The 25,981-nt window shown below is 45.2% G+C and overlaps 10 non-coding genes and 1 pseudogene across 10 annotated transcripts; all 11 read right to left on the bottom strand.

The window, feature by feature from the left end:
* On the bottom strand, window positions 1-145 carry LOC130331124 (U2 spliceosomal RNA; annotated as a pseudogene; the record flags this gene model as incomplete).
* A 2,086-nt stretch (window positions 146-2,231) lies between these two features.
* Window positions 2,232-2,422, bottom strand: LOC130331035 (U2 spliceosomal RNA). The gene has a single exon (XR_008874008.1). It is a non-coding gene; the product is annotated as a U2 spliceosomal RNA (small nuclear RNA).
* Window positions 2,423-4,511: 2,089 nt separating this feature from the next.
* On the bottom strand, window positions 4,512-4,702 carry LOC130331142 (U2 spliceosomal RNA). The gene has a single exon (XR_008874096.1). It is a non-coding gene; the product is annotated as a U2 spliceosomal RNA (small nuclear RNA).
* Window positions 4,703-6,788: 2,086 nt separating this feature from the next.
* LOC130331154 (U2 spliceosomal RNA) lies at window positions 6,789-6,979 on the bottom strand. Its single transcript, XR_008874107.1, has one exon. It is a non-coding gene; the product is annotated as a U2 spliceosomal RNA (small nuclear RNA).
* A 2,085-nt stretch (window positions 6,980-9,064) lies between these two features.
* Window positions 9,065-9,255, bottom strand: LOC130331166 (U2 spliceosomal RNA). Its single transcript, XR_008874118.1, has one exon. It is a non-coding gene; the product is annotated as a U2 spliceosomal RNA (small nuclear RNA).
* Window positions 9,256-11,336: 2,081 nt separating this feature from the next.
* LOC130331180 (U2 spliceosomal RNA) lies at window positions 11,337-11,527 on the bottom strand. Its single transcript, XR_008874129.1, has one exon. It is a non-coding gene; the product is annotated as a U2 spliceosomal RNA (small nuclear RNA).
* Window positions 11,528-13,613: 2,086 nt separating this feature from the next.
* LOC130331042 (U2 spliceosomal RNA) lies at window positions 13,614-13,804 on the bottom strand. The gene has a single exon (XR_008874014.1). It is a non-coding gene; the product is annotated as a U2 spliceosomal RNA (small nuclear RNA).
* Window positions 13,805-15,890: 2,086 nt separating this feature from the next.
* LOC130331054 (U2 spliceosomal RNA) lies at window positions 15,891-16,081 on the bottom strand. The gene has a single exon (XR_008874025.1). It is a non-coding gene; the product is annotated as a U2 spliceosomal RNA (small nuclear RNA).
* A 2,088-nt stretch (window positions 16,082-18,169) lies between these two features.
* LOC130331067 (U2 spliceosomal RNA) lies at window positions 18,170-18,360 on the bottom strand. Its single transcript, XR_008874036.1, has one exon. It is a non-coding gene; the product is annotated as a U2 spliceosomal RNA (small nuclear RNA).
* A 2,082-nt stretch (window positions 18,361-20,442) lies between these two features.
* On the bottom strand, window positions 20,443-20,633 carry LOC130331079 (U2 spliceosomal RNA). Its single transcript, XR_008874047.1, has one exon. It is a non-coding gene; the product is annotated as a U2 spliceosomal RNA (small nuclear RNA).
* A 2,063-nt stretch (window positions 20,634-22,696) lies between these two features.
* On the bottom strand, window positions 22,697-22,887 carry LOC130331118 (U2 spliceosomal RNA). The gene has a single exon (XR_008874083.1). It is a non-coding gene; the product is annotated as a U2 spliceosomal RNA (small nuclear RNA).
* Between the last annotated feature and the right edge of the window lie 3,094 nt (window positions 22,888-25,981).

The following is a 25,981-nucleotide window of genomic DNA, read 5'->3' on the forward strand; positions in this document are numbered from 1 at the left end:
TAGGGCGACGGAAGCAAGCTTCGAAATCGGCCCCCGTTCTCAAAAATCCATTTAATATATGGTCCCCAGATAGGGGACGTATCAGATATTAAACTGATAAGAACAGATACTACACTTGATCTTAGCCAAAAGGCCGAGAAGCGATAACCGTGAAAGGGGCGGGCCCAACAAGGTCCCCTTCATGGGCACTATCACTGCTTGCTGTCAGGGAGGCTGCCAGACAATTTTCCATGCACACTCTGGGCTGGGGGGCAGTCAACCACCAGTACACACAGCAGAACCTAAACCCATACCATTATTGCTAAGCAGCAAGACAGGGGCCCATTGCACTCCCACGGGGCCTTTTTAAATGCAATCCATAACCCGGATTTGCCAGGAACCCTTCTTACTCCTCCTACTTGCATGTGACACTGGGCTTAGGATCTGCATAGGAAACACACACACAAGCACACACCTACCTTTGTTGCCTGCAGATGCCTCCTTGGCTGTCCCCAAACGGTATCAAACCAACACCCACGGGAAGCTGTAAGCATAGAGGACATGCCTGCACCCCATTGGACTTACCTGTGTGGGTTAAATCCGGGTTATTTGACAACCTATGGCGGTGATGGTTCTGCTCAGGCAGAGCAGTGCTGATGCTCCTCATAAAGCTGTCGCTGCTGTGAAGGTTCTAGGTGACATCACAAATCCCTATGGTTACATACACAACAAAGCTGGGTTGTTGTTGTTTACACTCTGCAAGGCCTGTGGAAGTGAGTGACATCATAGCACTGTAGTTCTGAGGGTTCTAGATGGATGCAACAATCTCCTGTTGCTTCTATGAAGGCCATAATAGACGACATCACCAAACAGCTCCATAGTCACATACACAGCAAAGGAGAGATGTTGTTTACACCTAGTGATGTCAGTGGTATTGAGTGACATCACAGCACAGTGCTAAGGCTCCTGGGCCTGGACACAGCAGCGGCTGCAATATCTCAACGGAGAATACGTTTATATATATGTGTGTGTGTGCGCGTATATATATATATATATATATATATATATATATATATATATATTTCTCCGCCGAAATCACTTTTAAACCCATTTCCACCTTTTTTTCCCTTCTCTTCCTCTTACTTTTTTTTCACGTTTTTTTACGTTTTTCTCCTTTTCGCCTCTTTTCTGGGCGTATTATTCTTCTTTTTCTTCTTTTTTTTCGTCTAATGCATACCCCATCAGTGCAGCAATGCTTATTCAATACCGCCAGCAGATGGAGACACTGGGGGATAATTTTCTAAGGATTTATACTGATTTTTCCTGTCTGAATTTGTCGCACAGAAAGTTGCAGGCCAAATATGTGTGACATTTCTGCGACTTTAGCTTCTAGAGCATTTTTACAACATTATACATAGGTGCTGAATACATAAAAAGCGACTGTTCAGCGACAGACAAGTCGCATCGGCTGAAAGTAGGCCAGAATGTCAGTCCATGTTGGAGCAGGTTTAGATACAGTCTAAAGTATAGATCTCAAAGTCTGTGCACAGAATTTAGCAAGGGCCTCGCACCTTCTGATGCATCAGGTAGGTGCACAATAGCATAGCCTAACCCTCTGTACTTTGGTCTATATTGATGCGGGACATAGACAGCCAGCTGATGACCAATCCATTAGTGCAATGGATGGCTGGAAGCATTTGTCTTTGCCTTTGCAATACCACAGAAGCAATGCATGGTCAATGTACAGCAATGACACACCTGTGTGAACAGCCAGGAGACCCCCCCCATGTTATGTTACATAGTTACATAGTTAGTACGGTCGAAAAAAGACATATGTCCATCAAGTTCAACCAGGGAATTAAGGGGTAGGGGTGTGGCGCGATATTGGGGAAGGGATGAGATTTTATATTTCTTCATAAGCATTAATCTTATTTTGTCAATTAGGAACATTCAGCACCCACCCGCTATCAAGGCAGCTGCCTATCATGTCATGCCCTACCTGCACAGGTGTGCTGGCTACTCAAATGATCCAATTAAGGAGGCCATTTAGTCAGCAGCAGCAGAAGTCCTGTGCCTGGACGCTCCAACAGCGGCCAGACACAAGCAGAAGCAGAAGCAGCAGAAGCAGCAGCAGCACCACCTTTTGTTTTTTGGCTGCAGCAGCAGCAGCAAGGCCCACAGGGCTGGCTAGCTGGCTAGCCAGCAAGCAGGTAGCAATGAAAGTAGGAATCTTTCTTTTTAACCCTGTAAGGGGGTGGTGCACTGTACCCGAAGATACTGCCATATCGGGTCAATGCATAGGGCGACGGAAGCAAGCTTCGAAATCGGCCCCCGTTCTCAAAAATCCATTTAATATATGGTCCCCAGATAGGGGACGTATCAGATATTAAACTGATAAGAACAGATACTACACTTGATCTTAGCCAAAAGGCCGAGAAGCGATAACCGTGAAAGGGGCGGGCCCAACAAGGTCCCCTTCATGGGCACTATCACTGCTTGCTGTCAGGGAGGCTGCCAGACAATTTTCCATGCACACTCTGGGCTGGGGGGCAGTCAACCACCAGTACACACAGCAGAACCTAAACCCATACCATTATTGCTAAGCAGCAAGACAGGGGCCCATTGCACTCCCACGGGGCCTTTTTAAATGCAATCCATAACCCGGATTTGCCAGGAACCCTTCTTACTCCTCCTACTTGCATGTGACACTGGGCTTAGGATCTGCATAGGAAACACACACACAAGCACACACCTACCTTTGTTGCCTGCAGATGCCTCCTTGGCTGTCCCCAAACGGTATCAAACCAACACCCACGGGAAGCTGTAAGCATAGAGGACATGCCTGCACCCCATTGGACTTACCTGTGTGGGTTAAATCCGGGTTATTTGACAACCTATGGCGGTGATGGTTCTGCTCAGGCAGAGCAGTGCTGATGCTCCTCATAAAGCTGTCGCTGCTGTGAAGGTTCTAGGTGACATCACAAATCCCTATGGTTACATACACAACAAAGCTGGGTTGTTGTTGTTTACACTCTGCAAGGCCTGTGGAAGTGAGTGACATCATAGCACTGTAGTTCTGAGGGTTCTAGATGGATGCAACAATCTCCTGTTGCTTCTATGAAGGCCATAATAGACGACATCACCAAACAGCTCCATAGTCACATACACAGCAAAGGAGAGATGTTGTTTACACCTAGTGATGTCAGTGGTATTGAGTGACATCACAGCACAGTGCTAAGGCTCCTGGGCCTGGACACAGCAGCGGCTGCAATATCTCAACGGAGAATACGTTTATATATATGTGTGTGTGTGCGCGTATATATATATATATATATATATATATATATATATATATATATATTTCTCCGCCGAAATCACTTTTAAACCCATTTCCACCTTTTTTTCCCTTCTCTTCCTCTTACTTTTTTTTCACGTTTTTTTACGTTTTTCTCCTTTTCGCCTCTTTTCTGGGCGTATTATTCTTCTTTTTCTTCTTTTTTTTCGTCTAATGCATACCCCATCAGTGCAGCAATGCTTATTCAATACCGCCAGCAGATGGAGACACTGGGGGATAATTTTCTAAGGATTTATACTGATTTTTCCTGTCTGAATTTGTCGCACAGAAAGTTGCAGGCCAAATATGTGTGACATTTCTGCGACTTTAGCTTCTAGAGCATTTTTACAACATTATACATAGGTGCTGAATACATAAAAAGCGACTGTTCAGCGACAGACAAGTCGCATCGGCTGAAAGTAGGCCAGAATGTCAGTCCATGTTGGAGCAGGTTTAGATACAGTCTAAAGTATAGATCTCAAAGTCTGTGCACAGAATTTAGCAAGGGCCTCGCACCTTCTGATGCATCAGGTAGGTGCACAATAGCATAGCCTAACCCTCTGTACTTTGGTCTATATTGATGCGGGACATAGACAGCCAGCTGATGACCAATCCATTAGTGCAATGGATGGCTGGAAGCATTTGTCTTTGCCTTTGCAATACCACAGAAGCAATGCATGGTCAATGTACAGCAATGACACACCTGTGTGAACAGCCAGGAGACCCCCCCCATGTTATGTTACATAGTTACATAGTTAGTACGGTCGAAAAAAGACATATGTCCATCAAGTTCAACCAGGGAATTAAGGGGTAGGGGTGTGGCGCGATATTGGGGAAGGGATGAGATTTTATATTTCTTCATAAGCATTAATCTTATTTTGTCAATTAGGAACATTCAGCACCCACCCGCTATCAAGGCAGCTGCCTATCATGTCATGCCCTACCTGCACAGGTGTGCTGGCTACTCAAATGATCCAATTAAGGAGGCCATTTAGTCAGCAGCAGCAGAAGTCCTGTGCCTGGACGCTCCAACAGCGGCCAGACACAAGCAGAAGCAGAAGCAGCAGAAGCAGCAGCAGCACCACCTTTTGTTTTTTGGCTGCAGCAGCAGCAGCAAGGCCCCACAGGGCTGGCTAGCTGGCTAGCCAGCAAGCAGGTAGCAATGAAAGTAGGAATCTTTCTTTTTAACCCTGTAAGGGGGTGGTGCACTGTACCCGAAGATACTGCCATATCGGGTCAATGCATAGGGCGACGGAAGCAAGCTTCGAAATCGGCCCCCGTTCTCAAAAATCCATTTAATATATGGTCCCCAGATAGGGGACGTATCAGATATTAAACTGATAAGAACAGATACTACACTTGATCTTAGCCAAAAGGCCGAGAAGCGATAACCGTGAAAGGGGCGGGCCCAACAAGGTCCCCTTCATGGGCACTATCACTGCTTGCTGTCAGGGAGGCTGCCAGACAATTTTCCATGCACACTCTGGGCTGGGGGGCAGTCAACCACCAGTACACACAGCAGAACCTAAACCCATACCATTATTGCTAAGCAGCAAGACAGGGGGCCCATTGCACTCCCACGGGGCCTTTTTAAATGCAATCCATAACCCGGATTTGCCAGGAACCCTTCTTACTCCTCCTACTTGCATGTGACACTGGGCTTAGGATCTGCATAGGAAACACACACACAAGCACACACCTACCTTTGTTGCCTGCAGATGCCTCCTTGGCTGTCCCCAAACGGTATCAAACCAACACCCACGGGAAGCTGTAAGCATAGAGGACATGCCTGCACCCCATTGGACTTACCTGTGTGGGTTAAATCCGGGTTATTTGACAACCTATGGCGGTGATGGTTCTGCTCAGGCAGAGCAGTGCTGATGCTCCTCATAAAGCTGTCGCTGCTGTGAAGGTTCTAGGTGACATCACAAATCCCTATGGTTACATACACAACAAAGCTGGGTTGTTGTTGTTTACACTCTGCAAGGCCTGTGGAAGTGAGTGACATCATAGCACTGTAGTTCTGAGGGTTCTAGATGGATGCAACAATCTCCTGTTGCTTCTATGAAGGCCATAATAGACGACATCACCAAACAGCTCCATAGTCACATACACAGCAAAGGAGAGATGTTGTTTACACCTAGTGATGTCAGTGGTATTGAGTGACATCACAGCACAGTGCTAAGGCTCCTGGGCCTGGACACAGCAGCGGCTGCAATATCTCAACGGAGAATACGTTTATATATATGTGTGTGTGTGCGCGTATATATATATATATATATATATATATATATATATATATATTTCTCCGCCGAAATCACTTTTAAACCCATTTCCACCTTTTTTTCCCTTCTCTTCCTCTTACTTTTTTTTCACGTTTTTTTACGTTTTTCTCCTTTTCGCCTCTTTTCTGGGCGTATTATTCTTCTTTTTCTTCTTTTTTTTCGTCTAATGCATACCCCATCAGTGCAGCAATGCTTATTCAATACCGCCAGCAGATGGAGACACTGGGGGATAATTTTCTAAGGATTTATACTGATTTTTCCTGTCTGAATTTGTCGCACAGAAAGTTGCAGGCCAAATATGTGTGACATTTCTGCGACTTTAGCTTCTAGAGCATTTTTACAACATTATACATAGGTGCTGAATACATAAAAAGCGACTGTTCAGCGACAGACAAGTCGCATCGGCTGAAAGTAGGCCAGAATGTCAGTCCATGTTGGAGCAGGTTTAGATACAGTCTAAAGTATAGATCTCAAAGTCTGTGCACAGAATTTAGCAAGGGCCTCGCACCTTCTGATGCATCAGGTAGGTGCACAATAGCATAGCCTAACCCTCTGTACTTTGGTCTATATTGATGCGGGACATAGACAGCCAGCTGATGACCAATCCATTAGTGCAATGGATGGCTGGAAGCATTTGTCTTTGCCTTTGCAATACCACAGAAGCAATGCATGGTCAATGTACAGCAATGACACACCTGTGTGAACAGCCAGGAGACCCCCCCCCATGTTATGTTACATAGTTACATAGTTAGTACGGTCGAAAAAAGACATATGTCCATCAAGTTCAACCAGGGAATTAAGGGGTAGGGGTGTGGCGCGATATTGGGGAAGGGATGAGATTTTATATTTCTTCATAAGCATTAATCTTATTTTGTCAATTAGGAACATTCAGCACCCACCCGCTATCAAGGCAGCTGCCTATCATGTCATGCCCTACCTGCACAGGTGTGCTGGCTACTCAAATGATCCAATTAAGGAGGCCATTTAGTCAGCAGCAGCAGAAGTCCTGTGCCTGGACGCTCCAACAGCGGCCAGACACAAGCAGAAGCAGAAGCAGCAGAAGCAGCAGCAGCACCACCTTTTGTTTTTTGGCTGCAGCAGCAGCAGCAAGGCCCACAGGGCTGGCTAGCTGGCTAGCCAGCAAGCAGGTAGCAATGAAAGTAGGAATCTTTCTTTTTAACCCTGTAAGGGGGTGGTGCACTGTACCCGAAGATACTGCCATATCGGGTCAATGCATAGGGCGACGGAAGCAAGCTTCGAAATCGGCCCCCGTTCTCAAAAATCCATTTAATATATGGTCCCCAGATAGGGGACGTATCAGATATTAAACTGATAAGAACAGATACTACACTTGATCTTAGCCAAAAGGCCGAGAAGCGATAACCGTGAAAGGGGCGGGCCCAACAAGGTCCCCTTCATGGGCACTATCACTGCTTGCTGTCAGGGAGGCTGCCAGACAATTTTCCATGCACACTCTGGGCTGGGGGGCAGTCAACCACCAGTACACACAGCAGAACCTAAACCCATACCATTATTGCTAAGCAGCAAGACAGGGGCCCATTGCACTCCCACGGGGCCTTTTTAAATGCAATCCATAACCCGGATTTGCCAGGAACCCTTCTTACTCCTCCTACTTGCATGTGACACTGGGCTTAGGATCTGCATAGGAAACACACACACAAGCACACACCTACCTTTGTTGCCTGCAGATGCCTCCTTGGCTGTCCCCCAAACGGTATCAAACCAACACCCACGGGAAGCTGTAAGCATAGAGGACATGCCTGCACCCCATTGGACTTACCTGTGTGGGTTAAATCCGGGTTATTTGACAACCTATGGCGGTGATGGTTCTGCTCAGGCAGAGCAGTGCTGATGCTCCTCATAAAGCTGTCGCTGCTGTGAAGGTTCTAGGTGACATCACAAATCCCTATGGTTACATACACAACAAAGCTGGGTTGTTGTTGTTTACACTCTGCAAGGCCTGTGGAAGTGAGTGACATCATAGCACTGTAGTTCTGAGGGTTCTAGATGGATGCAACAATCTCCTGTTGCTTCTATGAAGGCCATAATAGACGACATCACCAAACAGCTCCATAGTCACATACACAGCAAAGGAGAGATGTTGTTTACACCTAGTGATGTCAGTGGTATTGAGTGACATCACAGCACAGTGCTAAGGCTCCTGGGCCTGGACACAGCAGCGGCTGCAATATCTCAACGGAGAATACGTTTATATATATGTGTGTGTGTGCGCGTATATATATATATATATATATATATATATATATATATATATTTCTCCGCCGAAATCACTTTTAAACCCATTTCCACCTTTTTTTCCCTTCTCTTCCTCTTACTTTTTTTTCACGTTTTTTTACGTTTTTCTCCTTTTCGCCTCTTTTCTGGGCGTATTATTCTTCTTTTTCTTCTTTTTTTTCGTCTAATGCATACCCCATCAGTGCAGCAATGCTTATTCAATACCGCCAGCAGATGGAGACACTGGGGGATAATTTTCTAAGGATTTATACTGATTTTTCCTGTCTGAATTTGTCGCACAGAAAGTTGCAGGCCAAATATGTGTGACATTTCTGCGACTTTAGCTTCTAGAGCATTTTTACAACATTATACATAGGTGCTGAATACATAAAAAGCGACTGTTCAGCGACAGACAAGTCGCATCGGCTGAAAGTAGGCCAGAATGTCAGTCCATGTTGGAGCAGGTTTAGATACAGTCTAAAGTATAGATCTCAAAGTCTGTGCACAGAATTTAGCAAGGGCCTCGCACCTTCTGATGCATCAGGTAGGTGCACAATAGCATAGCCTAACCCTCTGTACTTTGGTCTATATTGATGCGGGACATAGACAGCCAGCTGATGACCAATCCATTAGTGCAATGGATGGCTGGAAGCATTTGTCTTTGCCTTTGCAATACCACAGAAGCAATGCATGGTCAATGTACAGCAATGACACACCTGTGTGAACAGCCAGGAGACCCCCCCCATGTTATGTTACATAGTTACATAGTTAGTACGGTCGAAAAAAGACATATGTCCATCAAGTTCAACCAGGGAATTAAGGGGTAGGGGTGTGGCGCGATATTGGGGAAGGGATGAGATTTTATATTTCTTCATAAGCATTAATCTTATTTTGTCAATTAGGAACATTCAGCACCCACCCGCTATCAAGGCAGCTGCCTATCATGTCATGCCCTACCTGCACAGGTGTGCTGGCTACTCAAATGATCCAATTAAGGAGGCCATTTAGTCAGCAGCAGCAGAAGTCCTGTGCCTGGACGCTCCAACAGCGGCCAGACACAAGCAGAAGCAGAAGCAGCAGAAGCAGCAGCAGCACCACCTTTTGTTTTTTGGCTGCAGCAGCAGCAGCAAGGCCCACAGGGCTGGCTAGCTGGCTAGCCAGCAAGCAGGTAGCAATGAAAGTAGGAATCTTTCTTTTTAACCCTGTAAGGGGGTGGTGCACTGTACCCGAAGATACTGCCATATCGGGTCAATGCATAGGGCGACGGAAGCAAGCTTCGAAATCGGCCCCCGTTCTCAAAAATCCATTTAATATATGGTCCCCAGATAGGGGACGTATCAGATATTAAACTGATAAGAACAGATACTACACTTGATCTTAGCCAAAAGGCCGAGAAGCGATAACCGTGAAAGGGGCGGGCCCAACAAGGTCCCCTTCATGGGCACTATCACTGCTTGCTGTCAGGGAGGCTGCCAGACAATTTTCCATGCACACTCTGGGCTGGGGGGCAGTCAACCACCAGTACACACAGCAGAACCTAAACCCATACCATTATTGCTAAGCAGCAAGACAGGGGCCCATTGCACTCCCACGGGGCCTTTTTAAATGCAATCCATAACCCGGATTTGCCAGGAACCCTTCTTACTCCTCCTACTTGCATGTGACACTGGGCTTAGGATCTGCATAGGAAACACACACACAAGCACACACCTACCTTTGTTGCCTGCAGATGCCTCCTTGGCTGTCCCCAAACGGTATCAAACCAACACCCACGGGAAGCTGTAAGCATAGAGGACATGCCTGCACCCCATTGGACTTACCTGTGTGGGTTAAATCCGGGTTATTTGACAACCTATGGCGGTGATGGTTCTGCTCAGGCAGAGCAGTGCTGATGCTCCTCATAAAGCTGTCGCTGCTGTGAAGGTTCTAGGTGACATCACAAATCCCTATGGTTACATACACAACAAAGCTGGGTTGTTGTTGTTTACACTCTGCAAGGCCTGTGGAAGTGAGTGACATCATAGCACTGTAGTTCTGAGGGTTCTAGATGGATGCAACAATCTCCTGTTGCTTCTATGAAGGCCATAATAGACGACATCACCAAACAGCTCCATAGTCACATACACAGCAAAGGAGAGATGTTGTTTACACCTAGTGATGTCAGTGGTATTGAGTGACATCACAGCACAGTGCTAAGGCTCCTGGGCCTGGACACAGCAGCGGCTGCAATATCTCAACGGAGAATACGTTTATATATATGTGTGTGTGTGCGCGTATATATATATATATATATATATATATATATATATATTTCTCCGCCGAAATCACTTTTAAACCCATTTCCACCTTTTTTTCCCTTCTCTTCCTCTTACTTTTTTTTCACGTTTTTTTTACGTTTTTCTCCTTTTCGCCTCTTTTCTGGGCGTATTATTCTTCTTTTTCTTCTTTTTTTTCGTCTAATGCATACCCCATCAGTGCAGCAATGCTTATTCAATACCGCCAGCAGATGGAGACACTGGGGGATAATTTTCTAAGGATTTATACTGATTTTTCCTGTCTGAATTTGTCGCACAGAAAGTTGCAGGCCAAATATGTGTGACATTTCTGCGACTTTAGCTTCTAGAGCATTTTTACAACATTATACATAGGTGCTGAATACATAAAAAGCGACTGTTCAGCGACAGACAAGTCGCATCGGCTGAAAGTAGGCCAGAATGTCAGTCCATGTTGGAGCAGGTTTAGATACAGTCTAAAGTATAGATCTCAAAGTCTGTGCACAGAATTTAGCAAGGGCCTCGCACCTTCTGATGCATCAGGTAGGTGCACAATAGCATAGCCTAACCCTCTGTACTTTGGTCTATATTGATGCGGGACATAGACAGCCAGCTGATGACCAATCCATTAGTGCAATGGATGGCTGGAAGCATTTGTCTTTGCCTTTGCAATACCACAGAAGCAATGCATGGTCAATGTACAGCAATGACACACCTGTGTGAACAGCCAGGAGACCCCCCCCATGTTATGTTACATAGTTACATAGTTAGTACGGTCGAAAAAAGACATATGTCCATCAAGTTCAACCAGGGAATTAAGGGGTAGGGGTGTGGCGCGATATTGGGGAAGGGATGAGATTTTATATTTCTTCATAAGCATTAATCTTATTTTGTCAATTAGGAACATTCAGCACCCACCCGCTATCAAGGCAGCTGCCTATCATGTCATGCCCTACCTGCACAGGTGTGCTGGCTACTCAAATGATCCAATTAAGGAGGCCATTTAGTCAGCAGCAGCAGAAGTCCTGTGCCTGGACGCTCCAACAGCGGCCAGACACAAGCAGAAGCAGAAGCAGCAGAAGCAGCAGCAGCACCACCTTTTGTTTTTTGGCTGCAGCAGCAGCAGCAAGGCCCACAGGGCTGGCTAGCTGGCTAGCCAGCAAGCAGGTAGCAATGAAAGTAGGAATCTTTCTTTTTAACCCTGTAAGGGGGTGGTGCACTGTACCCGAAGATACTGCCATATCGGGTCAATGCATAGGGCGACGGAAGCAAGCTTCGAAATCGGCCCCCGTTCTCAAAAATCCATTTAATATATGGTCCCCAGATAGGGGACGTATCAGATATTAAACTGATAAGAACAGATACTACACTTGATCTTAGCCAAAAGGCCGAGAAGCGATAACCGTGAAAGGGGCGGGCCCAACAAGGTCCCCTTCATGGGCACTATCACTGCTTGCTGTCAGGGAGGCTGCCAGACAATTTTCCATGCACACTCTGGGCTGGGGGGCAGTCAACCACCAGTACACACAGCAGAACCTAAACCCATACCATTATTGCTAAGCAGCAAGACAGGGGCCCATTGCACTCCCACGGGGCCTTTTTAAATGCAATCCATAACCCGGATTTGCCAGGAACCCTTCTTACTCCTCCTACTTGCATGTGACACTGGGCTTAGGATCTGCATAGGAAACACACACACAAGCACACACCTACCTTTGTTGCCTGCAGATGCCTCCTTGGCTGTCCCCAAACGGTATCAAACCAACACCCACGGGAAGCTGTAAGCATAGAGGACATGCCTGCACCCCATTGGACTTACCTGTGTGGGTTAAATCCGGGTTATTTGACAACCTATGGCGGTGATGGTTCTGCTCAGGCAGAGCAGTGCTGATGCTCCTCATAAAGCTGTCGCTGCTGTGAAGGTTCTAGGTGACATCACAAATCCCTATGGTTACATACACAACAAAGCTGGGTTGTTGTTGTTTACACTCTGCAAGGCCTGTGGAAGTGAGTGACATCATAGCACTGTAGTTCTGAGGGTTCTAGATGGATGCAACAATCTCCTGTTGCTTCTATGAAGGCCATAATAGACGACATCACCAAACAGCTCCATAGTCACATACACAGCAAAGGAGAGATGTTGTTTACACCTAGTGATGTCAGTGGTATTGAGTGACATCACAGCACAGTGCTAAGGCTCCTGGGCCTGGACACAGCAGCGGCTGCAATATCTCAACGGAGAATACGTTTATATATATGTGTGTGTGTGCGCGTATATATATATATATATATATATATATATATATATATATATATTTCTCCGCCGAAATCACTTTTAAACCCATTTCCACCTTTTTTTCCCTTCTCTTCCTCTTACTTTTTTTTCACGTTTTTTTACGTTTTTCTCCTTTTCGCCTCTTTTCTGGGCGTATTATTCTTCTTTTTCTTCTTTTTTTTCGTCTAATGCATACCCCATCAGTGCAGCAATGCTTATTCAATACCGCCAGCAGATGGAGACACTGGGGGATAATTTTCTAAGGATTTATACTGATTTTTCCTGTCTGAATTTGTCGCACAGAAAGTTGCAGGCCAAATATGTGTGACATTTCTGCGACTTTAGCTTCTAGAGCATTTTTACAACATTATACATAGGTGCTGAATACATAAAAAGCGACTGTTCAGCGACAGACAAGTCGCATCGGCTGAAAGTAGGCCAGAATGTCAGTCCATGTTGGAGCAGGTTTAGATACAGTCTAAAGTATAGATCTCAAAGTCTGTGCACAGAATTTAGCAAGGGCCTCGCACCTTCTGATGCATCAGGTAGGTGCACAATAGCATAGCCTAACCCTCTGTACTTTGGTCTATATTGATGCGGGACATAGACAGCCAGCTGATGACCAATCCATTAGTGCAATGGATGGCTGGAAGCATTTGTCTTTGCCTTTGCAATACCACAGAAGCAATGCATGGTCAATGTACAGCAATGACACACCTGTGTGAACAGCCAGGAGACCCCCCCCATGTTATGTTACATAGTTACATAGTTAGTACGGTCGAAAAAAGACATATGTCCATCAAGTTCAACCAGGGAATTAAGGGGTAGGGGTGTGGCGCGATATTGGGGAAGGGATGAGATTTTATATTTCTTCATAAGCATTAATCTTATTTTGTCAATTAGGAACATTCAGCACCCACCCGCTATCAAGGCAGCTGCCTATCATGTCATGCCCTACCTGCACAGGTGTGCTGGCTACTCAAATGATCCAATTAAGGAGGCCATTTAGTCAGCAGCAGCAGAAGTCCTGTGCCTGGACGCTCCAACAGCGGCCAGACACAAGCAGAAGCAGAAGCAGCAGAAGCAGCAGCAGCACCACCTTTTGTTTTTTGGCTGCAGCAGCAGCAGCAAGGCCCACAGGGCTGGCTAGCTGGCTAGCCAGCAAGCAGGTAGCAATGAAAGTAGGAATCTTTCTTTTTAACCCTGTAAGGGGGTGGTGCACTGTACCCGAAGATACTGCCATATCGGGTCAATGCATAGGGCGACGGAAGCAAGCTTCGAAATCGGCCCCCGTTCTCAAAAATCCATTTAATATATGGTCCCCAGATAGGGGACGTATCAGATATTAAACTGATAAGAACAGATACTACACTTGATCTTAGCCAAAAGGCCGAGAAGCGATAACCGTGAAAGGGGCGGGCCCAACAAGGTCCCCTTCATGGGCACTATCACTGCTTGCTGTCAGGGAGGCTGCCAGACAATTTTCCATGCACACTCTGGGCTGGGGGGCAGTCAACCACCAGTACACACAGCAGAACCTAAACCCATACCATTATTGCTAAGCAGCAAGACAGGGGCCCATTGCACTCCCACGGGGCCTTTTTAAATGCAATCCATAACCCGGATTTGCCAGGAACCCTTCTTACTCCTCCTACTTGCATGTGACACTGGGCTTAGGATCTGCATAGGAAACACACACACAAGCACACACCTACCTTTGTTGCCTGCAGATGCCTCCTTGGCTGTCCCCAAACGGTATCAAACCAACACCCACGGGAAGCTGTAAGCATAGAGGACATGCCTGCACCCCATTGGACTTACCTGTGTGGGTTAAATCCGGGTTATTTGACAACCTATGGCGGTGATGGTTCTGCTCAGGCAGAGCAGTGCTGATGCTCCTCATAAAGCTGTCGCTGCTGTGAAGGTTCTAGGTGACATCACAAATCCCTATGGTTACATACACAACAAAGCTGGGTTGTTGTTGTTTACACTCTGCAAGGCCTGTGGAAGTGAGTGACATCATAGCACTGTAGTTCTGAGGGTTCTAGATGGATGCAACAATCTCCTGTTGCTTCTATGAAGGCCATAATAGACGACATCACCAAACAGCTCCATAGTCACATACACAGCAAAGGAGAGATGTTGTTTACACCTAGTGATGTCAGTGGTATTGAGTGACATCACAGCACAGTGCTAAGGCTCCTGGGCCTGGACACAGCAGCGGCTGCAATATCTCAACGGAGAATACGTTTATATATATGTGTGTGTGTGCGCATATATATATATATATATATATATATATATATATATATATATATTTCTCCGCCGAAATCACTTTTAAACCCATTTCCACCTTTTTTTCCCTTCTCTTCCTCTTACTTTTTTTTCACGTTTTTTTACGTTTTTCTCCTTTTCGCCTCTTTTCTGGGCGTATTATTCTTCTTTTTCTTCTTTTTTTTCGTCTAATGCATACCCCATCAGTGCAGCAATGCTTATTCAATACCGCCAGCAGATGGAGACACTGGGGGATAATTTTCTAAGGATTTATACTGATTTTTCCTGTCTGAATTTGTCGCACAGAAAGTTGCAGGCCAAATATGTGTGACATTTCTGCGACTTTAGCTTCTAGAGCATTTTTACAACATTATACATAGGTGCTGAATACATAAAAAGCGACTGTTCAGCGACAGACAAGTCGCATCGGCTGAAAGTAGGCCAGAATGTCAGTCCATGTTGGAGCAGGTTTAGATACAGTCTAAAGTATAGATCTCAAAGTCTGTGCACAGAATTTAGCAAGGGCCTCGCACCTTCTGATGCATCAGGTAGGTGCACAATAGCATAGCCTAACCCTCTGTACTTTGGTCTATATTGATGCGGGACATAGACAGCCAGCTGATGACCAATCCATTAGTGCAATGGATGGCTGGAAGCATTTGTCTTTGCCTTTGCAATACCACAGAAGCAATGCATGGTCAATGTACAGCAATGACACACCTGTGTGAACAGCCAGGAGACCCCCCCCATGTTATGTTACATAGTTACATAGTTAGTACGGTCGAAAAAAGACATATGTCCATCAAGTTCAACCAGGGAATTAAGGGGTAGGGGTGTGGCGCGATATTGGGGAAGGGATGAGATTTTATATTTCTTCATAAGCATTAATCTTATTTTGTCAATTAGGAACATTCAGCACCCACCCGCTATCAAGGCAGCTGCCTATCATGTCATGCCCTACCTGCACAGGTGTGCTGGCTACTCAAATGATCCAATTAAGGAGGCCATTTAGTCAGCAGCAGCAGAAGTCCTGTGCCTGGACGCTCCAACAGCGGCCAGACACAAGCAGAAGCAGAAGCAGCAGAAGCAGCAGCAGCACCACCTTTTGTTTTTTGGCTGCAGCAGCAGCAGCAAGGCCCACAGGGCTGGCTAGCTGGCTAGCCAGCAAGCAGGTAGCAATGAAAGTAGGAATCTTTCTTTTTAACCCTGTAAGGGGGTGGTGCACTGTACCCGAAGATACTGCCATATCGGGTCAATGCATAGGGCGACGGAAGCAAGCTTCGAAATCGGCCCCCGTTCTCAAAAATCCATTTAATATATGGTCCCCAGATAGGGGACGTATCAGATATTAAACTGATAAGAACAGATACTACACTTGATCTTAGCCAAAAGGCCGAGAAGCGATAACCGTGAAAGGGGCGGGCCCAACAAGGTCCCCTTCATGGGCACTATCACTGCTTGCTGTCAGGGAGGCTGCCAGACAATTTTCCATGCACACTCTGGGCTGGGGGGCAGTCAACCACCAGTACACACAGCAGAACCTAAACCCATACCATTATTGCTAAGCAGCAAGACAGGGGCCCATTGCACTCCCACGGGGCCTTTTTAAATGCAATCCATAACCCGGATTTGCCAGGAACCCTTCTTACTCCTCCTACTTGCATGTGACACTGGGCTTAGGATCTGCATAGGAAACACACACACAAGCACACACCTACCTTTGTTGCCTGCAGATGCCTCCTTGGCTGTCCCCAAACGGTATCAAACCAACACCCACGGGAAGCTGTAAGCATAGAGGACATGCCTGCACCCCATTGGACTTACCTGTGTGGGTTAAATCCGGGTTATTTGACAACCTATGGCGGTGATGGTTCTGCTCAGGCAGAGCAGTGCTGATGCTCCTCATAAAGCTGTCGCTGCTGTGAAGGTTCTAGGTGACATCACAAATCCCTATGGTTACATACACAACAAAGCTGGGTTGTTGTTGTTTACACTCTGCAAGGCCTGTGGAAGTGAGTGACATCATAGCACTGTAGTTCTGAGGGTTCTAGATGGATGCAACAATCTCCTGTTGCTTCTATGAAGGCCATAATAGACGACATCACCAAACAGCTCCATAGTCACATACACAGCAAAGGAGAGATGTTGTTTACACCTAGTGATGTCAGTGGTATTGAGTGACATCACAGCACAGTGCTAAGGCTCCTGGGCCTGGACACAGCAGCGGCTGCAATATCTCAACGGAGAATACGTTTATATATATGTGTGTGTGTGCGCGTATATATATATATATATATATATATATATATATATATATATATATTTCTCCGCCGAAATCACTTTTAAACCCATTTCCACCTTTTTTTCCCTTCTCTTCCTCTTACTTTTTTTTCACGTTTTTTTACGTTTTTCTCCTTTTCGCCTCTTTTCTGGGCGTATTATTCTTCTTTTTCTTCTTTTTTTTCGTCTAATGCATACCCCATCAGTGCAGCAATGCTTATTCAATACCGCCAGCAGATGGAGACACTGGGGGATAATTTTCTAAGGATTTATACTGATTTTTCCTGTCTGAATTTGTCGCACAGAAAGTTGCAGGCCAAATATGTGTGACATTTCTGCGACTTTAGCTTCTAGAGCATTTTTACAACATTATACATAGGTGCTGAATACATAAAAAGCGACTGTTCAGCGACAGACAAGTCGCATCGGCTGAAAGTAGGCCAGAATGTCAGTCCATGTTGGAGCAGGTTTAGATACAGTCTAAAGTATAGATCTCAAAGTCTGTGCACAGAATTTAGCAAGGGCCTCGCACCTTCTGATGCATCAGGTAGGTGCACAATAGCATAGCCTAACCCTCTGTACTTTGGTCTATATTGATGCGGGACATAGACAGCCAGCTGATGACCAATCCATTAGTGCAATGGATGGCTGGAAGCATTTGTCTTTGCCTTTGCAATACCACAGAAGCAATGCATGGTCAATGTACAGCAATGACACACCTGTGTGAACAGCCAGGAGACCCCCCCCATGTTATGTTACATAGTTACATAGTTAGTACGGTCGAAAAAAGACATATGTCCATCAAGTTCAACCAGGGAATTAAGGGGTAGGGGTGTGGCGCGATATTGGGGAAGGGATGAGATTTTATATTTCTTCATAAGCATTAATCTTATTTTGTCAATTAGGAACATTCAGCACCCACCCGCTATCAAGGCAGCTGCCTATCATGTCATGCCCTACCTGCACAGGTGTGCTGGCTACTCAAATGATCCAATTAAGGAGGCCATTTAGTCAGCAGCAGCAGAAGTCCTGTGCCTGGACGCTCCAACAGCGGCCAGACACAAGCAGAAGCAGAAGCAGCAGAAGCAGCAGCAGCACCACCTTTTGTTTTTTGGCTGCAGCAGCAGCAGCAAGGCCCACAGGGCTGGCTAGCTGGCTAGCCAGCAAGCAGGTAGCAATGAAAGTAGGAATCTTTCTTTTTAACCCTGTAAGGGGGTGGTGCACTGTACCCGAAGATACTGCCATATCGGGTCAATGCATAGGGCGACGGAAGCAAGCTTCGAAATCGGCCCCCGTTCTCAAAAATCCATTTAATATATGGTCCCCAGATAGGGGACGTATCAGATATTAAACTGATAAGAACAGATACTACACTTGATCTTAGCCAAAAGGCCGAGAAGCGATAACCGTGAAAGGGGCGGGCCCAACAAGGTCCCCTTCATGGGCACTATCACTGCTTGCTGTCAGGGAGGCTGCCAGACAATTTTCCATGCACACTCTGGGCTGGGGGGCAGTCAACCACCAGTACACACAGCAGAACCTAAACCCATACCATTATTGCTAAGCAGCAAGACAGGGGCTCATTGCACTCCCACGGGGCCTTTTTGAATGCAATCCATAACCCGGATTTGCCAGGAACCCTTCTTACTCCTCCTACTTGCATGTGACACTGGGCTTAGGATCTGCATAGGAAACACACACACAAGCACACACCTACCTTTGTTGCCTGCAGATGCCTCCTTGGCTGTCCCCAAACGGTATCAAACCAACACCCACGGGAAGCTGTAAGCATAGAGGACATGCCTGCACCCCATTGGACTTACCTGTGTGGGTTAAATCCGGGTTATTTGACAACCTATGGCGGTGATGGTTCTGCTCAGGCAGAGCAGTGCTGATGCTCCTCATAAAGCTGTCGCTGCTGTGAAGGTTCTAGGTGACATCACAAATCCCTATGGTTACATACACAACAAAGCTGGGTTGTTGTTGTTTACACTCTGCAAGGCCTGTGGAAGTGAGTGACATCATAGCACTGTAGTTCTGAGGGTTCTAGATGGATGCAACAATCTCCTGTTGCTTCTATGAAGGCCATAATAGACGACATCACCAAACAGCTCCATAGTCACATACACAGCAAAGGAGAGATGTTGTTTACACCTAGTGATGTCAGTGGTATTGAGTGACATCACAGCACAGTGCTAAGGCTCCTGGGCCTGGACACAGCAGCGGCTGCAATATCTCAACGGAGAATACGTTTATATATATGTGTGTGTGTGCGCGTATATATATATATATATATATATATATATATATATATATTTCTCCGCCGAAATCACTTTTAAACCCATTTCCACCTTTTTTTCCCTTCTCTTCCTCTTACTTTTTTTTCACGTTTTTTTACGTTTTTCTCCTTTTCGCCTCTTTTCTGGGCGTATTATTCTTCTTTTTCTTCTTTTTTTTCGTCTAATGCATACCCCATCAGTGCAGCAATGCTTATTCAATACCGCCAGCAGATGGAGACACTGGGGGATAATTTTCTAAGGATTTATACTGATTTTTCCTGTCTGAATTTGTCACACAGAAAGTTGCAGGCCAAATATGTGTGACATTTCTGCGACTTTAGCTTCTAGAGCATTTTTACAACATTATACATAGGTGCTGAATACATAAAAAGCGACTGTTCAGCGACAGACAAGTCGCATCGGCTGAAAGTAGGCCAGAATGTCAGTCCATGTTGGAGCAGGTTTAGATACAGTCTAAAGTATAGATCTCAAAGTCTGTGCACAGAATTTAGCAAGGGCCTCGCACCTTCTGATGCATCAGGTAGGTGCACAATAGCATAGCCTAACCCTCTGTACTTTGGTCTATATTGATGCGGGACATAGACAGCCAGCTGATGACCAATCCATTAGTGCAATGGATGGCTGGAAGCATTTGTCTTTGCCTTTGCAATACCACAGAAGCAATGCATGGTCAATGTACAGCAATGACACACCTGTGTGAACAGCCAGGAGACCCCCCCCATGTTATGTTACATAGTTACATAGTTAGTACGGTCGAAAAAAGACATATGTCCATCAAGTTCAACCAGGGAATTAAGGGGTAGGGGTGTGGCGCGATATTGGGGAAGGGATGAGATTTTATATTTCTTCATAAGCATTAATCTTATTTTGTCAATTAGGAACATTCAGCACCCACCCGCTATCAAGGCAGCTGCCTATCATGTCATGCCCTACCTGCACAGGTGTGCTGGCTACTCAAATGATCCAATTAAGGAGGCCATTTAGTCAGCAGCAGCAGAAGTCCTGTGCCTGGACGCTCCAACAGCGGCCAGACACAAGCAGAAGCAGAAGCAGCAGAAGCAGCAGCAGCACCACCTTTTGTTTTTTGGCTGCAGCAGCAGCAGCAAGGCCCACAGGGCTGGCTAGCTGGCTAGCCAGCAAGCAGGTAGCAATGAAAGTAGGAATCTTTCTTTTTAACCCTGTAAGGGGGTGGTGCACTGTACCCGAAGATACTGCCATATCGGGTCAATGCATAGGGCGACGGAAGCAAGCTTCGAAATCGGCCCCCGTTCTCAAAAATCCATTTAATATATGGTCCCCAGATAGGGGACGTATCAGATATTAAACTGATAAGAACAGATACTACACTTGATCTTAGCCAAAAGGCCGAGAAGCGATAACCGTGAAAGGGGCGGGCCCAACAAGGTCCCCTTCATGGGCACTATCACTGCTTGCTGTCAGGGAGGCTGCCAGACAATTTTCCATGCACACTCTGGGCTGGGGGGCAGTCAACCACCAGTACACACAGCAGAACCTAAACCCATACCATTATTGCTAAGCAGCAAGACAGGGGCCCATTGCACTCCCACGGGGCCTTTTTAAATGCAATCCATAACCCGGATTTGCCAGGAACCCTTCTTACTCCTCCTACTTGCATGTGACACTGGGCTTAGGATCTGCATAGGAAACACACACACAAGCACACACCTACCTTTGTTGCCTGCAGATGCCTCCTTGGCTGTCCCCAAACGGTATCAAACCAACACCCACGGGAAGCTGTAAGCATAGAGGACATGCCTGCACCCCATTGGACTTACCTGTGTGGGTTAAATCCGGGTTATTTGACAACCTATGGCGGTGATGGTTCTGCTCAGGCAGAGCAGTGCTGATGCTCCTCATAAAGCTGTCGCTGCTGTGAAGGTTCTAGGTGACATCACAAATCCCTATGGTTACATACACAACAAAGCTGGGTTGTTGTTGTTTACACTCTGCAAGGCCTGTGGAAGTGAGTGACATCATAGCACTGTAGTTCTGAGGGTTCTAGATGGATGCAACAATCTCCTGTTGCTTCTATGAAGGCCATAATAGACGACATCACCAAACAGCTCCATAGTCACATACACAGCAAAGGAGAGATGTTGTTTACACCTAGTGATGTCAGTGGTATTGAGTGACATCACAGCACAGTGCTAAGGCTCCTGGGCCTGGACACAGCAGCGGCTGCAATATCTCAACGGAGAATACGTTTATATATATGTGTGTGTGTGCGCGTATATATATATATATATATATATATATATTTCTCCGCCGAAATCACTTTTAAACCCATTTCCACCTTTTTTTCCCTTCTCTTCCTCTTACTTTTTTTTCACGTTTTTTTACGTTTTTCTCCTTTTCGCCTCTTTTCTGGGCGTATTATTCTTCTTTTTCTTCTTTTTTTTCGTCTAATGCATACCCCATCAGTGCAGCAATGCTTATTCAATACCGCCAGCAGATGGAGACACTGGGGGATAATTTTCTAAGGATTTATACTGATTTTTCCTGTCTGAATTTGTCGCACAGAAAGTTGCAGGCCAAATATGTGTGACATTTCTGCGACTTTAGCTTCTAGAGCATTTTTACAACATTATACATAGGTGCTGAATACATAAAAAGCGACTGTTCAGCGACAGACAAGTCGCATCGGCTGAAAGTAGGCCAGAATGTCAGTCCATGTTGGAGCAGGTTTAGATACAGTCTAAAGTATAGATCTCAAAGTCTGTGCACAGAATTTAGCAAGGGCCTCGCACCTTCTGATGCATCAGGTAGGTGCACAATAGCATAGCCTAACCCTCTGTACTTTGGTCTATATTGATGCGGGACATAGACAGCCAGCTGATGACCAATCCATTAGTGCAATGGATGGCTGGAAGCATTTGTCTTTGCCTTTGCAATACCACAGAAGCAATGCATGGTCAATGTACAGCAATGACACACCTGTGTGAACAGCCAGGAGACCCCCCCCATGTTATGTTACATAGTTACATAGTTAGTACGGTCGAAAAAAGACATATGTCCATCAAGTTCAACCAGGGAATTAAGGGGTAGGGGTGTGGCGCGATATTGGGGAAGGGATGAGATTTTATATTTCTTCATAAGCATTAATCTTATTTTGTCAATTAGGAACATTCAGCACCCACCCGCTATCAAGGCAGCTGCCTATCATGTCATGCCCTACCTGCACAGGTGTGCTGGCTACTCAAATGATCCAATTAAGGAGGCCATTTAGTCAGCAGCAGCAGAAGTCCTGTGCCTGGACGCTCCAACAGCGGCCAGACACAAGCAGAAGCAGAAGCAGCAGCAGCACCACCTTTTGTTTTTTGGCTGCAGCAGCAGCAGCAAGGCCCACAGGGCTGGCTAGCTGGCTAGCCAGCAAGCAGGTAGCAATGAAAGTAGGAATCTTTCTTTTTAACCCTGTAAGGGGGTGGTGCACTGTACCTGAAGATACTGCCATATCGGGTCAATGCATAGGGCGACGGAAGCAAGCTTCGAAATCGGCCCCCGTTCTCAAAAATCCATTTAATATATGGTCCCCAGATAGGGGACGTATCAGATATTAAACTGATAAGAACAGATACTACACTTGATCTTAGCCAAAAGGCCGAGAAGCGATAACCGTGAAAGGGGCGGGCCCAACAAGGTCCCCTTCATGGGCACTATCACTGCTTGCTGTCAGGGAGGCTGCCAGACAATTTTCCATGCACACTCTGGGCTGGGGGGCAGTCAACCACCAGTACACACAGCAGAACCTAAACCCATACCATTATTGCTAAGCAGCAAGACAGGGGCCCATTGCACTCCCACGGGGCCTTTTTAAATGCAATCCATAACCCGGATTTGCCAGGAACCCTTCTTACTCCTCCTACTTGCATGTGACACTGGGCTTAGGATCTGCATAGGAAACACACACACAAGCACACACCTACCTTTGTTGCCTGCAGATGCCTCCTTGGCTGTCCCCAAACGGTATCAAACCAACACCCACGGGAAGCTGTAAGCATAGAGGACATGCCTGCACCCCATTGGACTTACCTGTGTGGGTTAAATCCGGGTTATTTGACAACCTATGGCGGTGATGGTTCTGCTCAGGCAGAGCAGTGCTGATGCTCCTCATAAAGCTGTCGCTGCTGTGAAGGTTCTAGGTGACATCACAAATCCCTATGGTTACATACACAACAAAGCTGGGTTGTTGTTGTTTACACTCTGCAAGGCCTGTGGAAGTGAGTGACATCATAGCACTGTAGTTCTGAGGGTTCTAGATGGATGCAACAATCTCCTGTTGCTTCTATGAAGGCCATAATAGACGACATCACCAAACAGCTCCATAGTCACATACACAGCAAAGGAGAGATGTTGTTTACACCTAGTGATGTCAGTGGTATTGAGTGACATCACAGCACAGTGCTAAGGCTCCTGGGCCTGGACACAGCAGCGGCTGCAATATCTCAACGGAGAATACGTTTATATATATGTGTGTGTGTGCGCGTATATATATATATATATATATATATATATATATATATATATAAATTAGTAGAATTCCGCAGCACACAATCCAAGTTGATGAAAAAAGTGAAGTTTTATTCCATAAACAGGTGAAAGTTACAGCGACGTTTCAACCAGCTCTCCTGGTCTTTCTCAAGCATAACACAAGTGAACAAAAGGACCCATTTTATGGGCTATACAATTACAAATCCAATTTAGTGAAAAAAGTACAAAATCAATATAAAGTGTACAAAATTCAAACAGTACATCACATAAACAAGTGTAAAAATAAGTGTCAAATATATCTATATTCAATATATTATATAAATATAGACGTGAATCCCAAAATCATATAAAATCCCTAATAAGGTTCTGATCACCTATTCAGAACAGATGTGTGAGAATTAAAAAATCATTAAAAAACAATATTTGCAGTAACGGATCTGGGGATCACTCACCGCCATAATGGAGAATGTAAGCGTGGGTGAAAAGCGAATGCGCATGTGCGCCCAAGTACTATAGCGGAAGTCAGGGGATGTATCTAACATGTAGTCATGGTGACCATGTATGTACTGAGAGCGTCGGCCCTACTGCGCATTCTCGTGGTGTTCCAAGCCTCGCTCTCATATCAGGAGCTCCGTCTCCTACTGCGCACGCGCGCAGTGTTCCAGGCCTCGTTCTCATACCTATCAGCTCATCTGGCGTCCCGGTCACCATGGTAATGTGTCATGTGATCAAATAGTAAGTGAAAAAATATAAAGATAAGAAAAAATATAAAGATAAGAAAAAAATGAACCAAAATAAAATTAAATAGTAAAATTAATAAAATTAATCAAAATGAGAATGGGACGGTCTAGTTATTTCAAATATTCATACAGATCCCACATATACATTGAGACGTGTGGCTGCAGACCCGAGTAGCGGGCACAATGAAGTGTCCACACTCTGATCCGCTGGAGCACGGCATCCAGTGGTAGCCATAGTCTGAGGTCACCACTGCAACCAGCTCTCTATTCCACCACATATGTCCTACTCCTAGGTTAAAGAGGGGGACTGTAATTAGATTATTGGAACTGCGTCCAGATATGACTCATCCCATAGCTGTTGGCAACAGCACAATTAAAAAAATAAAAAAATAATAAAAAAATAATAAAATAAAAATAAAACAAATAAATAATTGAAAAATAATACTAAAAGAAAATATAATGAAAAAAATATAAATAATATGGGATAAAAAAATAAGGAATAGAAATAAAAATTAAAATAAAAAATGAAAAAAAATGAAAAAAAATGAAAAAAATAATAAAAATTAAATAAATAAACAAGATACTAAATAAAATTGTGTATAATAATATGGTGTACTACATATATGATGTGTATATCAAAATTAATGGATAACACATATGTAATATACATCCCCGACTTCCGACAAAAAATATATATATATCAAACAATAACTAGATTAAGTGTTATTTATTGTAAATGAATAAACGGAACATTTTTATATAAACGTGAGTGACAATAGTCCCCTCCGGTTACTGCAAAAAAGAAGAAAGAGAAAGAACAAGGTTAATAATATTTTCTAAAAGGAAATATTCCAAAAATCTTAATAGTCATATCACTTGTGTTGTATACACCGGTTTACATGTAACACAACTCAGAGAATGTCCAGGACTTATTACCTGCCTAACACCCTATGTGAAATTTTGAAATCAACATTTAAACCATAAGGTCTCAAAGAATTAAGAATATAAATCCACTTAAGTTCAAGTCTTTTCAGACGTCCCTGCCTGTCACCCCCTCTTTTCAAAGGGGGTACATGGTCTAAGACCATGAATCTCAGGTCCCTTTCACTATGTGCAAGATCTGTAAAGTGCTTAGACACCGGGAGGTCAAGTTTATTCTTACGAATTGAGTATCTGTGTTGGTTCAGTCTAGTCTTGAGGTCCCATGTGGTCTCCCCCGCATACAGGAGACCACACGGGCACCACAAGACATAGACGACAAAAGACGTGCTACATGTAAGATATTGTCTGATGGGGAAAACTTGTCCTGTGGACGGATGACAAAAGGACTCACCCTTTGCCATAAGTCCACAGTTGGTACAGGATCGACAGGGGAAGCTTCCCCTTCTAAAAGTGGTAAGGTACTGTTGGCCACTCCTTTTGGTAGACATATCCGCTTTTACCAACTTATCTTTCAAGTTGGTAGGTCTCCTATAG

The sequence above is a fragment of the Hyla sarda genome, unplaced genomic scaffold, assembly GCF_029499605.1.
Source record: "Hyla sarda isolate aHylSar1 unplaced genomic scaffold, aHylSar1.hap1 scaffold_346, whole genome shotgun sequence".
In the NCBI taxonomy this organism is placed as follows: domain Eukaryota; kingdom Metazoa; phylum Chordata; class Amphibia; order Anura; family Hylidae; genus Hyla; species Hyla sarda.